At 38.8% G+C, this 16,142-nt stretch overlaps 1 long non-coding RNA gene across 1 annotated transcript in view; it reads right to left on the reverse strand.

The window, feature by feature from the left end:
• Positions 1-16,142, reverse strand: part of LOC110256734 (uncharacterized) — a 70,993-nt gene that overhangs the window by 18,241 nt on the left and 36,610 nt on the right. Inside the window, exon 3 of the long non-coding RNA XR_014826222.1 lies at positions 5,635-5,743. This is a non-coding gene — a long non-coding RNA (uncharacterized LOC110256734). The remainder of the gene's footprint in view (positions 1-5,634; positions 5,744-16,142) is intronic.

Consider the following 16,142-nt stretch of genomic DNA (forward strand, 5'->3'; position numbering starts at 1 on the left):
TTGAGGGAGGAGAAAGCTTTTCTTTGTAGTTCTCTTTGCTGAGCACTTATTAAAAACCATCTGCTGTTTCTTGGCTCTGCCTAGGGCACCAGAGGTGCTTAGTGAATGCTAAACACGGGTGAGGTAAATATGTAGGTATGCTTGTCCACCTACTTTTCCTTGTTCTGATCTGATTACATCCACTCTCCCTTCTTCTGACATATAAAGAAGACCTGTCCAATGAAGACATTCCATCCATGTCTCCACAGTGATTGGCTCAGGAATTGTCATATGATCTAAGCCAGCCAATTAGGCTCAATCTCAGATTTTTTGCTTAAGGTAATCCAAAAAAGTGATGCTTCTGCTAGAACAGAGACTGATCAATTAGAATGGTACGTGGAGATCCATCAGAATGTTAAAGGACTGTTATAGAAGAATTGTTATAGCCTCCCAGACTTAACTAGCTGCATCTCCACCCTAGCCCAAAGCAGATCTCAACAAAGTGAAGACTATTGATGTCCATGTCCACTCTTTCATGGGTGTCATGTAAACACCTGCAGTTTTGCTGAGTTATGATCCTAAAAGGTTTGCCCAATTGAGGTCAAGTGAAAGTAGAACACCTAGCTAGCACATGAGTCCAGACTTTCAGAAGATAAACCGGCTCTTGTGTTTTCACCTGTTACAGTGGAGTGAAATCCATTCGGAGAAATCATATGCTCAAGGAGTTTACAGATCTGGAAGTTCCCAAGCCTTGACCTCAACACTTCTAGCTGCCACTCCTACTCCATCAATCTGAGACCATACATTTGACACCATACAAATCATAATATTATTCAGCATCCACTATGTTAGTAACCTTTTTTGCAGTCTCAACCTACCTCGGTAGGTAAACCATCCCAGGGCACTCACTCTCTTTTTTCTCTTTATTCCTAGTACAAATTATGGTGCCTAGAATAAATGTGAATTACTAATAAAAAAAAGATACTCCAAAAAACAAAAAAGTACTCTTTCTTTTCCTTGGGTCTCACCCTCGGTTATTCACTTTTAAACCTGGCTTTTTTTTTTTTTTTGATTATGGTCTGTTGTAGGATATTGAATATAGATCTCCGTGCTATACATTAAAACTTGCTGTTTATTTAATATATAGTTGTTTGTATCTGCTAATCCCAAGCTCCTAATTTACCCTTCCCCACCTCTTCCCCCTTTGGTAACCATAAGCTTGTTTTCTATGTCTGTTGAGTATGTTTTTTTTTGTAAATAAGTTCATTTGTGTACTATTTTAGATTCCATATATAAGTGATAACGTGGTTTTTTTTTTTAAATCTAACTTCACTTAGTATGATAATCTCTAGGTACATCTATGATGCTACAAATGGCATTATTCCATTCTTCTCATGGTCGAGTAACCCCTCCCCCATCTTTATCCATCCATTTATCAGTAGACATTTAAGTTGCTTCCATGTCTTGGCTATTGCAAATAGTGCTGCTATGAACATAGATGTGCATGTATCTTTTTGAATTACAGTTTTGTTTGGATATATGCCCAGGAGTAGGATTGCTGAATCATATGGCAACTCTATTTTTAGAAACCTCCATACTGTTTTCATAGTGGCTGCACCAATTTACCTTTCCACCAACAGTGTACAAGTGTTCCCTTTTCTCTATACTCTCTTCAGCATTTGTTATTTATAGACTTTGTTTTTTGGCTTGCCTGTGACATGCAAAAGTTCCTAGTCCAGGGATTGAACCTGAGTCCAGCAGTGACAATGCAAAATCCTTAACACTAGGCCACTGGGAAACTCCTATTTGTATACATTTACTGATGCTGTTCTTACTGGTGTGAGGTGGTACCTCACTGGAGTTTTGATTTACATTTTTCCAAAAGTATCTGCTGTGTCCAGTGCTGCAGGGCAATGGGAGATCTTGAAAGAGGGATGGCGCAGTATAACAAAACATATAAGACTCTTTTACATTTAGAAAGTAGGGGACCAGGAGGCACTCTGTTCTGCAGAACATAGGTGCCTAGGCTTTAGCCCACATAACTTTTATTAAGGAAGATGATGTTTGTAGGTTAGTGAGCAAAATCAGACATAGGCAATGACAAAGCTACCTCTTAGTGAATAACAAAGGAAACTATTAGCACTGGTGCATCCCTCTAGGGCATAATGAAGCGGCTTATAAAGTAGCATGGTTTGTGCATAACTCCCTTATTTTGTCTTTGAAGGAGACCCTGTACTTTAGAACTCTGTGTCAGCAGATATTTGCCTTCTGCAGAGTTCAGCAGTTCAGCAGTCTCCAACAAATATCGATGTCGAACATCTTCTCACGTGCCTATTGGCCATCTGTATTGTCTTTGGAGAAACATCTATTAAGTCTTCTGCACATTTTTTGATTAGTTTGTTTGTTTTTGTTGTTATTGAGTTGTATGAGCTATTTTTTTTTGTTTTTTGTTTTTTTTTTTTTGTTTTGTTTTGTCTTTTGTCATTCTATGGTTGCACCTACAGCATTTGGAGGTTCCCAGGCTAGGGGTCAAATTGGAGCTGTTGCTGCTGGCCTATGCCAGAGCCACAGCAACGCCAGATCCGAGCCACATTTGCGACCTATACCACAGTTCACAGCAACCCCAGATCCTTAACCCACTGAGCAATGCCAGGGATCAAACCTGCAACCTCATGGTTCCTAGTCAAATTCGTTTCCACTGTGCCACAACGGGAACTCCAGCTATTTGTATATTTTGGAAATTAAGTCCTTGTCAGTTGCATCATTTGTAAATATTTTCTCCTAGTCTGTAGGTTGTCTTTTTGTTCTGGTCATGATTTCCTTTACTGTACAAAAGCTTATAAGTTTGATTAGGCCCCATTTGTTTATTTGTGCTTTTATTTCTATTGCTTTGGGAGAGTGACCTAAGCAAACATTGGTATGATTTATGTCAGAGAATATTTTGCGTATGTTCTCTTTTAGGAGTTTTGTGGTGTCATGTCTTATATTAAAATCTTTAAGCCATTTTGAGTTTTTTTTCTATGGTGTGGGGGTGTGTTCTCATTTATTGATTTAAATGTAGCTGTCCAGCTTTACCAACACCATTTGCTGAAGAGACTGTCTTTTTTGCCTCTTTTGTTGAAGATTGACTCTAGCTGTGTGGGTTTTTTCTGGGCTCTCTATTCTGTTCCACTGATCAATATGTCTGTTTTTGTGGCAAAATCAGGCAATTTTGATTACTGTAGCTTTGTAGTATTGTCTGAAGTCTGGGAAGGTTATGCCTCCAGTTTTATTTCTTTTTCCTTAGAATTTCTTTGGCAATTCTGCATCTTTTATGGTTCTGTATAACTTTTAGGATTATTTATTCTAGTTCTGTGAAAAATATCAGGGGTAATTTGATGGCGATCAATTTGTAGATTGCTTTGGGTAGTATGGCCATTTTAACAGTATTAATTCTTCTAATCCAAGAGCATGAGATATCATTCCATGTCTTTGAATCATCTTCAATTTACTTTGTCATTGTTTCATGTCTCAGGAAGTCTTTCATCTCCTTGGTCAGGTTTATTCCTAAGTATTTTATTTTTTGATGCAATTTTTTAAAAAGTATAAAATATTATTATTATTTTTACTTTTCCTTTCTAATATTTCATTGTTAGTGTAAGTAAATGCAACTGATTTCTCTACGTTAATCTTGTATCTTGCTACCTCGCTGAATTCATTTATCAGTTCTAGTAGTTTTTCTATGGAGTCTTTAGGGTTTTCTATATATAGTATTATGTCATCTGCATAAAATGACAATCTTACCTCTTCTATTCCAATTTGGATACTTTTTATTTATTGTCCTTGTCTGATTGCTGTTTCTAGGACTTCTAGTACAATGTTGAGTAGCAAGTGGTGAGAGGGCATGTTGTCTTGTTCCAAATTTTAGCAGGAAGGATTTCAACTTTTTACCATTGAGTATTATATTGGCTGTAGGCTTGTCATAAATAGCTTTTATTATGTTGAGATATGTTCCATCTATATCTGCTTCAGTACGGGTTTTTTTTTTAAATCATAAATGGATGTCCAGTTGTATCAAATGCTTTTTATGCATCAATTGAGATGATCATGTAGTTTCTGTCTTTTCTTTTATTGATGTGGTGTATCATATTGATTGGTTTCCTGTTGAACCATCATCGTGATTCTAGAATGAATCCAATTTGATCCTGGTGTGTGATCTTTTTTGTGGATTGTTGGGTTCAGTTTGCAGATATTTTTTGAGAATTTTTTCATCTATATGTATCAGATATTTTGACCTTTAATTATTATTACTATTTTCTTTGGTATTGTCTTTGTCTTGTTTTGGTCTCAGGGTGATGACAGCTTCATAGAAAGACTTTGGGAGTATTCTTTACTCTTAAGTCTTTTGGAAGAGTTTGAGAAAGTTTGGTATAAGTTCTTCTTTGTATGTTTGGTAGCATTCCCCATTGAAGCCATTTTGTTTTGGACTTTTGTTTGCAGGGAGTGTTTTTTTTTTTAATTCCCAATTCTATTTCACTTCTAATGATTGGTCTGGTGAAGTCATCTATTTCTTCTTGATTCAGTTTCAGTTTCACTTCTAATGATTGGTCTGGTGAAGTCATCTATTTCTTCTTGATTCAGTATGTTTCTAGAAACTTGTCCATTTCTTCAGTTTGTTGGCATATAATTGTTCATAATATTCTCTATTTTTTTGTATTTCTGTAGTATTGCATTTATTTCTCATTTTCACTTATTATTTTGTTTTTTTGGGTTCTTTCTCTTTTCCTCTCAGGAGCTCGGCCAGAGGTTTGTTAGTTTTGTTTACCCTTTCAAAGAACCAGCTCTTGCTTTTATTGACTTTTTCCATTCTTTTTAACATTTCTATTTTATTTCTTTTTTTTTTTTTTTTTTGTCTTTTCTAGGGCTGCACCAGTGGCATATGGAGGTTCCCAGGCTAGCAGTCTAATCGGAGCTGTAGCCGCCGGCCTACACCAGAGCCATAGCAACACAGGATCCAAGCCGTGTCTGTGACCTACACCACAGCTCATGGCAACACTGGATCCTTAACCCACTGAACAAGGCCAGGGATCAAACCCACAATCTCATGGTTCTAGTCAGATTCGTTAACCACTGAGCCATGACAGGAACTCCTATTTTATGTATTTCTTCTTTAATCTTTATTATTTCCTTCCTTGAGCTGACTTTAGCTTTTGTTTTTCTTCTTTTTGTTGTTCTTTTAGGTGGTACTTTGGCTATTTGAGATTTTGCTTGTTTCTGAGGAAGGCTTGTATCACCATGAACCTACCTCTAAGACCTTAAGCTTGGTGTTCTTGATGTCTATCAAGAGAGAGATTCATGATGGCTTCATTTGAGCAGCTGGATCTAGCTGTGCCTGAAATTTTAGGTCTAAATCCCTTTACACGAGCAATAAGTGTCCTTTTAAAAAAAAACTTAAAGCAATTTGAGTAGGATTTTCCATGTCTTTCAACTAAACAAGTCCTAATTAATCCAGAAATAATTGTATTCCTTATTACTAGAACATACAGGCCATGTAAACACATGAAAACTCTTTAATAAGTGTCCAGTACTACAAACATGAACAGGCTTACTAGGATCCATGGTGTTCACAGATTGTTACCTGCTTTAAGCATTTTTTCTGGACTCTAGTGCCCTTACCTCTGATCTGGCTTTCTTGCCTCCATCCCACTGTGATATCTTTCCATTCCGTCTGGAGGACAGTCATGGGCCTTTGGTCATTCTCCAGATCTGTCACTGTTCATGGACCCTAGACATCAGCATATAATTTTGCATTAAGGGGCAGTGAATCAAGGAACCACAGCAAACACCAACCCGCCTCTTCTGTCATCTTACCTTGTATTTTTTGGTTTCTGTTCCATAGGTTTCCTTGAATGGCATCACCTCATCACCTAATTGGGCAATCCATGTACATAACATTTTTGGCTTCTACAGTTGATGGCTATTTGAACCGTTGCAACCACCCCTCCTTGAGGGGTTGATATGTATCCTCACTGGGTGAAATTGCTACAAAGCACCCCCAAATAAGTAAGACATGGTCTCTTCCCTTAAGAGGGAAATAGAAGGAAGCAAGTATTAAGTTGAGGTCTCAATGTTGCGCTGGTGAGGGCACAGAAATCATATGTTTGTGTGTGTGTCATACAAGGTGGTCATGAGAAATGTTGAGAAGTAGTGACTATTGGGCTGAGTCTTAGGAATGAATAATAGATTAAACCACAGAGGATCAATTCAATTCAGTGTGATCATTCAAAGAGCAAGATGACCAGCATTATTTTGAACCCCTTCCCTGCAAGAGAGAAGTTAAGTACAAGAAACTCTGTGGAAAGTCAAGAGGGCAGCATCATTTCACTGGACTGCATGATTGATCCCAAGGCAGTGCCTTCTGACAGGGCAGACAACCAGGGGTGGAGGCCCCAATGCTTGCAGGCAGAGGCAGAGCCATCTTAGAACACTGGGTGATTTGCTCAAGGACACACAGCAGAATTAGAAAAGTATTCTGAATAGAGCTTCAGGATTGCAGTGTTTTCCTCCTGGTACCTTGCATCGATGGGAAGTTCATCTGGTACATAAAGAAAGTGGGATGTTTGAGGCACAGGGCAGACGTGTATATAAACAAAGTCTTTTTCTTTTCAGCAACTTTAAGGAAGGCACAAAGGAGCTGACAGATAAAGCTGTGAGAAATTGATGGAAACTCTCACACTGAGTGATTATTATTACCACTAATCAAGATAAAACCTTATTGTGTGCTGACAGTGTAGCTGGCATAGTGCCAAACATAACCATGGGTGCAGTCTTCATTAAAAAAAAAAAAGACAGTAATTTATAAAGCATCAGGAAAAGATAGATCACCTAAGTGAAGAAAGGAAAGTTGCCTCCTGGTTTCATTTTCTCTCCCTTTAAGACCTTATCACAAATTGGGAGGCCTGTGCCCCAACTGCAATGACCACCAGCTTCTATAATTTGCATGATGTTTATTCACTAAGAACACAATATTTTGCTCAAAAATCCTCCTAGCTAAACTCACAGTCTATTTTGTACCATCTCCATTTTAGATCAGAAATAAAAACAGTAGTCATGCATTGCAAAACTTTCATTATAAGAACAGAGAAAAGTAATAAAAGAGGGATGCTCTCAAGAGAAAAACTTGGAAGAGAGCACAATATGTCAGCCAAATAGAAGGAGGAATTGCAGGAAACGGCCTTCTAGCTTACAACGGTATCAGACATGGGGAAAAAAGAATAAGCCAGGTTGATTAAAACAACTTATCACCTTTAAAAAAATCAGGGTGATGAAATCTGGGCATATAAATTATACCTCCACCCATCCAGCTAGGAGAATACAGCAGCAAGGTTGCTTAGATGGAATTCTCCAGGATATCACTATTATCTTTTTATCCCCTTTCTTATCTCTTGCTTTTTTTTTTTTTGGAGTTGATGTTTGTTTACTTCAGTGAGAGCTTTTTTTTTTTTTTTTTTTTTCTTTTCTCCCTTCTTTTTGTTATTCCCAAACCTTAAAGCTGCCCTTAAAAGTGGGCCTCCTGGTCTCAGTCCAATGATAAAGGCATAGAAACTGTTCTGTTGCTGATATTATTTCATGAAACCTTAACCACTGGAATAGTTTCATTAGCAGTCATTGATTATTCATCAACTATTGTGTGAATTGAATTTAAATTTATAAACATCCTTGGAGGGCACCTATGAAGAACCAAGTATCAGGGATCTTTGATTAAAAAAAAAAGTAATACCTGATTTCAACTTTCTTATAATCTAATGGGGGAAGGATTATGCAAACAGAGTGAGTTTACCCAAAGTGCTCATGGTATGTTAGCTACATGGTTGACATCTGATATATTTGGGGTCATCCTCTCCCTGGCGGCACCCTCCTCCTGTGGGTAAGTGTCCTGCAGGATGGTAAGAACCATTACAGAGGGATGGGACCAAGAAGCCGAGTGGTCAGCTGTACCTGGATGAATGTGGGAAGACTTCGTTTAGGAGGTTAGCCTGAACCTGAACCAAGACGGAATTTACCAGTTTGGTAAGGGAAAGAATGAGGAAGGGAGGAGGGTGACAGAGGCACAGGAGAGAGAAGCAGCAGAACATACAGGGAGGCAGCCAGAGGTTTGGAATGACTGGAGTGCCAAGAGTAAGTGTTGGGAGCTGACAAGAAACAAGTCTGAAAGGGAAAGCAGGGGCCAGGTGAGAAAAGGCAATGCCTGCCTGCAAAGGAACTGGGACCTTATCCTCTGGAAAGCCTTTGAGCAAGTGAAGGGCTAATCAAATATGCATCTGTGTTTTTTTTTTCCCACTATAACTTTGCAAATGAAGATGAGTTACCACCAGCAGAGCATGTTGGCTAGTGGTGGGGATGAATTTGAAATGAACCCCCTACCTTTTACCCTGTTTACCTTACAGACCAGTCATATGTGTTATGAGATGGTCAGCCTTGAGGTGGGGATGGACAAATTCACTTCCCAAGTGAAACAATGTTACCCTGGAGTCTGGACAAGGGGCCTGGGCAGCTATGGGCTTACCGCTAAGCTATTTAGCTGTGGCTGCAAGGAACTTCATAATCATGGAAGGCTGGCTGTGAGGGGCCTAGAGTTTATGGGTGGATTAAATGATTGATTTGGGGGGCTTGAAGGGGCTATCTCCCTTTAAAGCAGAAAGTTTGAAAGTAACAACCAGGAGATGACTTGGGGAGTTCTTATCATCCAATAGAAGCTGATAGAAAATGCTAGTCAGGTTGGATCAGCCTCAGGGTTTTAGGTTTTGGGCAACCTTACCCATAAGGAAGAGCAGTCTATGGGCTGTAGTCAACTCCTGATTACTGGAAGCCACAGGAGCCCCACCACTGTGACTATCTCCGCGATTGCCTCTTTCCATTCACCCAATCCTGACTTGCCATTTGGAAATAACAGAGGTAGAAGGAAGGGAGGGGAGAGATAGGGAGAGGATAGAAGAGATTTCTGATGCACTTAGGCCATGCAGCTAGTTCTAAGACTGCAGCTAAGAAAACAACACTTACAATGGTAGTTATTACAGCAGCTACCATTTCTTAAATACCTAATATGTGCCAGACATTCTACAGGGTACTTTTTGGCTGTTATAAGCTGGGCATGTAAGATTGGTAATATTATTCCCATTCTAGAGATGAAGAAGCTGAAGCTCAAGGGTATGAGGTCACTTGCCCAAGATCCAGGAAAGTTCTAAGGGGACAGAGGATTGGTCTGTGCCCACCAGTGGGACCCCAGAGTCTATCATACCTTAGGTATTGAATGAATACTTGATGGTGAGCAAATGGATAGTCAACATCTAGAAAGGGCCCAAGGTGGGTTTTGAATCCAAGTCTGTGTGACTCAGGAGCAATTCCTTCCACTGTTCTCCACTGTCACAGAACAAAAGGCAGACGAATGACATTGCCAGAATTAGTGCAGTGGCATCAAATGTCTGAGGAGATCCAAAGGGAGAGAATTTTCCATGGCCTTCTAGTGGTCAAATAAGGTGTAATTAAACAAGGTGTAGTTAAACCTTCAAAATTTAGAAGGTTGAAGGGAAAGTTCATTCTGTCCTGGGTGGATTGAGAGTCAGAGCGAAGTCCTATTAAAGAGCTCAGCCTCTGGGGTCAGACTCTGACTCTGCATCTAGAACGCTGTCTGATCTGGGACAAACTCTTTGTGCCTTAATTTTCTTATTGGTAGCTGGGAGTAGTTCAAGATAATCTACATAAGTGACTTTTTTCACAGTGCTTGGCACACATTAATGGTTCAATAAATACTCTTTTTTATTATAGCAAAGCACTTATTTTATCTGGAGTGAAGAAAAGTGTGGGGAAGATAGAGTGGGTTCAGAATGCCCTGTGCCTAGAAAGCAGAGTAACATATGAATTTTATTGCCTGATTAAAAAAATTAATGGCTCTCATAAGGACTAAATTGTTGCTGATTTGGTGTTACCCCTCACTTACTGTGAATTGAAAAGTTGGTCTTTTGTAGAAAAAACTTTAGTGTTCCAAGATACTGGATAATTTCTATGTTTCTGATTTTATGTCCAGGAGTGTGGTGTTTCTGAAGGACTTGGATGACGATCTTTGTAGATGCCCAGTAAATGGAAGCCAACCCATAAGCTGAAGCAAAACCAAACAAGCCCAGTAAAATGAGGATGAGCCCATAACTAAACCCACAGCCTAGAGAAAGGTAAACTCTATAAAACTGAGGAAACCCTGATACCAGCTCTAGCCTTGTCACTGTAATCCATTGCACTGAGAGAATTCCTACAATATTCTCAGTCTTTGTGTACATTAATACCTAAAAAATGCAATAACCAAGTTTGCAGATGTGATATTTGTGGATGTGAAATTTACTTAGGAGGTAGCCTATTTGCTGTAATCATTGCCTTGTGATGCAGGCAAAATTTTGCAAGTGGATAAAGATGCCAGCTTTCATCCCAAATGACATATTAGCATTAAATTATGATATTCAGTGAGCGTTCTTTATCCACTGCTATAGAATAGTTTATAAGAGGGAGTCCTATTATTTCCACTACATGTTGATACATCAGAGTGTTTAATTATTCCAGACAATTTATATCTATTCTTTTGCACATCTTTCCTTAGCCCTCCCCTCATGCTGCTTCCTTCAGAAGGTTAAAACCCAGAAGATAATTGTCGGAACAAATATGACTCAAAGAAATCTGCATGAGACAGCCCAAATGTCATGATCTTGGCAGGTTGCGGCATTGAAAAGTACAAATTTGAGAACTGCTGTTAGTCTTATTAGGATAATTTTTCCTGAGGAGAACGATCAAGATGGTGGAGTAGTAGGATGTGGAGCTCACTTCCTCCCACAGATAAATCAAAAATATATCTACATGTGGAACAGTTTGCGCAGAAGACCTCAGACTTCTAAAAGGGCAAGAAGAATCTCCATGTTACTGTATAGGACAGAAGAAAAAAAAAGAGATAGGAATTGGGATGTGACCTATGCCCCTGAGAGGGAGCTGTGAAAGATGAAGTTTCCCACACCCTGGGGAGCCCCCTAACTGGTCAGGAGATCACCAGGACATAGGGGGAGCTTTAGAGCCATGGAGAATAGCACAGCAACAGGTTTGCAGAACAGAGAGACTTGCACAAATGGCCTATGGCACTGCCCTGCTCTCTTCAATTTGAGATATGCATCCACTGGTGTAGGCAGGGCTGAAGCTCAGAATTTGGAGGTCAGACCCAGGGAGAGGACTAGGGATGACTGCCTGGAGATGGCCTGAAGGGACAGGAGTGTGGTGCAACTGCAACTGATAGTATACATTGGGGGATCCTAGACCTGCTGTAAATGAGAGGCATTATTGTTGAGGAACTAGGACCCACCATAACAGACTTTCTTCATGTGAACGATCTCAGCCAAGAGGGCACTGCCTCTGTGGCCCTGGAAACAGGTGCACACAGCCACTGCCACAGCCCCAGGCTCCGTGGACAGCAGCCACTGCTGCTGTGGTTCTAGGAGCAGGCACTAGCCTTTGCACCTGCACACCCACTATCCAGGGGATAACAGTCAGCACATGCTGAGGAAACAGGTGGGAAGCATCCATACAAAAAATGGCCCTTACACCAAAAATATTAAACCCCTGCAAGCTACAGAGGGATGTTCGCACATAAAAAAATAGCCCTCCAAGACCACAGTAGATAACTGTTTCTCCTTAACTCACAGAGTAAGAGAAATATAAGTAAAACAAAGAAGCAGAGGAAATACTCCCAATTTCAGGGAATTCTCCTGAAAGAACAATGAAACAGACCTCTTCAGTCTAATATACACTGAGTCTGAAAAAGAAATAATGAAAATGCTGAAGGAATTAAGAAAGGTTATCAACAGAAATAAAGATTACTGTAAAAAGGAACTGGAAACTACTAGTAGAAGCCAAGAAAAATTAGAAAATTCATTTGTTGAGATGAAAGCTAAACTAAAGTCAATGAATAGCAGAATGAATAATGCAGAAGAACAAATCAGTGATCTGGAAGATAGAATAATGGAAATCATACAATTAGAAGAGCAAAGAAAACCAAATTTAAAAAATGAAAGCATACATTTTGAGTGGTTGTGTCTTCATTATCATGTCTCTTATTTTTTAATTTCCTTCTGATTTCCTCATTGACTCATTGGTTTTTTTAGTGGCATGTTGTTTAGTCTCCATGTAGTTAGTTTTTTTCATTTCTTTTCCTGTGGTTGATTTCTAGTTTCATGCCATTGTGGTCAGAGGAGATACGTGAAATGATTTCTATACTCTCACATTTGTTGAGGGTAGCTTTGTGCCTCAGAATGTGATTGATCCCTGAGAATGTTCCAAGTACACTTGAGAAGAATGTATATTCTGATTTTTTGGATGTGATGTCCTGAAAATGTCAATTAAGTCTTACTTTTCTATTGTGTCATTTAGGATCTCTGTTTCCTTATTGATTTTCTGTCTAGAGGATCTGTCCATTGATGGGACTGGAGTATTGCAGTCTCCTACTATGATTGTGTTCCCATCAATTTTTCCTTTTATGTCTGTTAGTATTTGTTGTGTGTATCTGGGGGCTCCTATATTAGAGGCATATATATTGATGATTGTAATATCCTCTTCTTGAATGGATCCTTTCGCCATTACCTAGTGTCCTTCTTTATGGCCTTCATTTTAAAGTCCACTTTGTCTGATATGAGGATTGCAATTCCTGCTTTCCTGGCCTGTCCATTGGCATGAAATATCTTTTCCCATCCCCTTACTTTCAATCTATATGTGTCCTAAGGTGAATCTCTTGAAGGCAGCAGACTGTAGGTTTTTGCTTTTTTTTAATCCAATCTGGCCCTCTGTGTCTATTGATTGGAGCATTCTGTCCATTGACGTTTAAGGTAATTATTGATAAATATGAATTTATTGTGATTTTAAACCTTGTTTTCCAGTTGAAATCAATGGGATGCTGCAAAAGCAGTGTTCAGAGGGAAATTCATACTATTATAGGCCTTCATCAAAAAAGAAGAAAAATCTCAAATCAACAACTTAACTCACCACCTAAATGAAGTAGAAAAAGAAGAACAAATGAAACCAAAAGTCAGCATAAGGAAGGAAATCATAAAGATCAGAGAGGAAATCAATGAAATAGCGATTCAAAAAACTATAGAAAAAATCAGTAAAACCAAGATCTTTTTCTTTGAAAAAGTAAACAAAATTGACAAACCTCTGGCCAGACTCACCAAGAAGAGGGGAGAAAAAACCCAAATAAACAAGAAATCAAGAAATGAAAAAGGAGAAATCACAAAGGATACTGCAGAAATACAACAAACCATAAGATAATAGTGAGAACAAGTACATGCCAACAAATTTGACAACCTAGAAGAAATGATGACTTTCCAGAGACTTACACCCTGCTAAAACTGAATCAAGAAGAAGTGGATCAACTGAACAGACCAATCACCAGAAATGAAAGTGAATATGTCATAAAAACACTCCCTACAAATAAAAGTCCAGGACCAGATGGCTTCATAGGCGAATTCTACCAAACATACAAAGAGGAATTTATACCCATCCTCCTTAAACTTTCCCAAAGGTTGAATAAGAAAGAACACTTCTAAAGACATTCTATGATGTCATCATCACCCTAATACCAAATCCAAAGATACCACGAAAAAAAATTATAGGCCAATATCTATGATAAATATAGATGCAAAAATTTTCAACAAAATTTTATCCAACCAAATCCAACAACATATAAAAAAGATCATAAAGCACAAGCAAGTGGGATTCATCCCAGGTGCACAAGGATGGTTCAACACAGGCAAATCAATCAACTTCATACACCACATTAACAAAAGAAAAGGCCCAAACCACGTGATCATCTCAATAGATGCAGAAAAAGCATTTGACAAAGTCCAACATCCATTCATGATCAAAACTCTTACCTAACTGGGTGTAGAGGGGACATACCTTAACATAATAAAAGTCCTCTATGACAAACCCACAGCAAATATAATTCTCAATGGAGAAAAGCTGAAAGCCTTCCCACTTCCCATGGTCCTTACCCATGATAATTTTTGCAGAACTAGAACAAACAATCTCCAAATTTATATGGACCCACAAAAGAGCCAGAATTGCCAAAGCAATCCTGAGGAACAAAAACCAAGCAGGAGGCATAACTCTCCCAGACTTCAGGCAATATTACAAAGCTACAGTCATCAAGACAGTGTGGTACTGATACCAAAACAGACATACAGACCAATGGAACAGAACAGAGAACCCAGAAATTAACCCAGACACCTACAGTCAATCTTTGACAAAGGAGGCAAGAATATAAAATGAGATAAAGACTGTCTTTTCAGCAATTGGTGCTAGGAAAACTGGATGGTCCTATGTAAATCCATGAAACTGGAACAGGCCCTCACACCATGCACAAAAATAAACTCAAAGTGGCTTAAAGACTTAGACATAAGACAAGACACCATTAAACTCCTACAACAGAACACAGGCAAAACATTCTCTGACATCAGTCATACAAATGCTTTCTCAGGTCTGCCTCCCAAAGCAACAGAAATCAAAGCAAAAATAAACCAGTGGGACCTAATCAAACTGACAAGCTTTTGCACAGAAAAGGAAACCATAAAAAAAAAAGACAACTTACAGAGTGGGAGAACATAATTTAAAATGATGCAACTGACAAGGACTTAATCTCTAAAATATACAAACAACTTATACCACTCAACAGCAAAAAAGCCAACAACCCAGCGGAAAAGGGGGCAAAAGACCTGAAGAGACATTTCTCCAAAGATAGACAGATGGCCAATAGACACATGAAAAAATGCTCAAGATCACTAATTATTAGAGAAATGCCAGTCAAAACTACCCACGAGAGACCCCCTCACACCAGTCAGAATGGCCATCATGAATAAGTCCACACTTAACAAATGCTGGAGGGGGTGTGGAGAAAAGGAAACCCTCCTGCACTCTTGGTGGGAATGTAAATTGGCACAACCACCATGGAAAACAGTAGGGAGGCACCTTAGAAAACTCTGTATAGAACTACCACATGACCCAGCAATCCCACTCTCAGGCATATATCCGGACAAAACTTTCCTTGAAAAAGACACATGCACCCCTATGTTCACCGTGGCACTATTCACAATAGCCAAGACATGGATACGACCTAAATGTCCATCAGCAGATGAATGGATTAAGAAGACATGGTATATATACACAACAGAATACTACTCAGCCATAAAAAGGAACAAACTAATGCCATTTGCAGCAACATGGATGGAACTAGAGACGCTCTTACTAAGTGAAATAAATCAGAACAAGAAAGAAAAATACCATATGGATCTCACTTAATATCTGGAATCTAATATAGGGCAGAATTGAACATTTCCACAGGAAATAAAATCATGAACATGGAGAACAGAGTTGTTGTTGCCTAGAGGGAGGGTACTGGAGTAGGATGGACTGGGAACTTGGGGTTAATAGATGCATACTGTAGCCTTTTGAATGGATAAGCAAATGGATCCTTCTGTATAGCACTGAGAATTATGACAGGTCCCTTGTGATGGAGCATGATAATGTGAGAAAAAAATGCATACATATATATGTGACTGGGTCACCTTGCTGTGCAGCAGAAAATGAACCGAACAGTGTAAAACATGTATAATCGAAAAAGTAAAAATCACAATAAAAAATGAAAATAAATTAAAACTCTTAAAAAAATCAATGCAATATAAGAGAATTATGGGATAATATAAAGTACATCAATGCATAATAGGGATTCCAGAAGGAGAAGAAATAGAAAAAAGGATCAAAAATGTATTCGAATAATTGATGGCTGAAAATGTCCCAAACCTAAAGAAGGAAACAGATATCCAGGTATAGGAAGCATAGAGGGTCCCAAACAAGAGGAATCTGAATAGATCTACCTCAAGACATTAAAATTAAAATGGCAAAAGTTAATGAGAGGGTTCTAATGGCAAGAGAAAAATGAGAGTTAACTACAGGGGAACCCCCAGAACACTATCAGCTGATTTCTCTTCATAAATATTGCAGACCAGGAAGGAGTGGCAAAAATATATTCAGAATTCTGAAAGGGAAAAATCTGCAATTTAGAACAATCTCCCCAGCAAGATCATCATTTAGAATAGAAGGAGATA

Source organism: Sus scrofa, chromosome 14, assembly GCF_054392235.1.
Source record: "Sus scrofa isolate SSC_HxYL_T2T_F1_AM1 chromosome 14, Sscrofa_HxYL_maternal_Yorkshire_Landrace_v2.0, whole genome shotgun sequence".
Lineage (NCBI taxonomy): Eukaryota > Metazoa > Chordata > Mammalia > Artiodactyla > Suidae > Sus > Sus scrofa.